The 533-nt window shown below is 49.9% G+C and overlaps 1 protein-coding gene across 1 annotated transcript in view; it reads right to left on the reverse strand.

Moving 5' to 3' along the window:
- Nucleotides 1–527, reverse strand: part of FGF16 (fibroblast growth factor 16) — a 10,656-nt gene extending 10,129 nt beyond the window's left edge. The window contains exon 1 of the mRNA XM_014310955.2: nt 433–527. The gene's annotated coding sequence lies outside the window, so the exon portion shown is untranslated. The remainder of the gene's footprint in view (nt 1–432) is intronic.
- Between the last annotated feature and the right edge of the window lie 6 nt (nt 528–533).

The raw sequence follows: 533 nt of genomic DNA on the forward strand, positions 1-533 counted from the left end.
AAAGAAAGCAGCTCACAAATATCTGCAGACGCCAGAAAGAAGGAGGAGTTTAAAAAAAAAAAAAAACAACTAAAAAAAGCGAGGAATTTCTTTTTCCAACCTAGGAATTTCCAAGAAATTCCAAAGAGGAACGTCTCTGTTTTGCCTCCCTCACCACTAACTTCAGAGGCAGAGCTAAGCTGGTCACCGTCCTCCTTTTTTTCCTTTATTAATTTTTTTTTTAAGTTTTTCTTGCAAAGGCACGTTTTAGTGCACCTGCAGAAAGGCTGAGAGCCGGGAGAGTAGGAAATTGGAAATAAAAACTCCCGCATTGCTGGGGAATGAGCGCATTTGTTTAGGAGGCCAATTATATCCGTCCCGGGATGATTTATATTAGCGGGGTAATTAGCTGTGCGCGCGGGGCACCTGCTCGGGCACCCCCCGGCCCCTTACCGAAGCGGCTGTGGTCCTGCCGGGTGCCCTGCACCGTGCCGTTGGGGAAGATCTCCAGGTGGAAGCCGGTGCGGCAGGAGAGCTGCCGCCCCCGCCGGGTG

The sequence above is a fragment of the Geospiza fortis genome, unplaced genomic scaffold, assembly GCF_000277835.1.
Source record: "Geospiza fortis unplaced genomic scaffold, GeoFor_1.0 scaffold744, whole genome shotgun sequence".
NCBI classification, from domain to species: Eukaryota; Metazoa; Chordata; class Aves; order Passeriformes; family Thraupidae; genus Geospiza; species Geospiza fortis.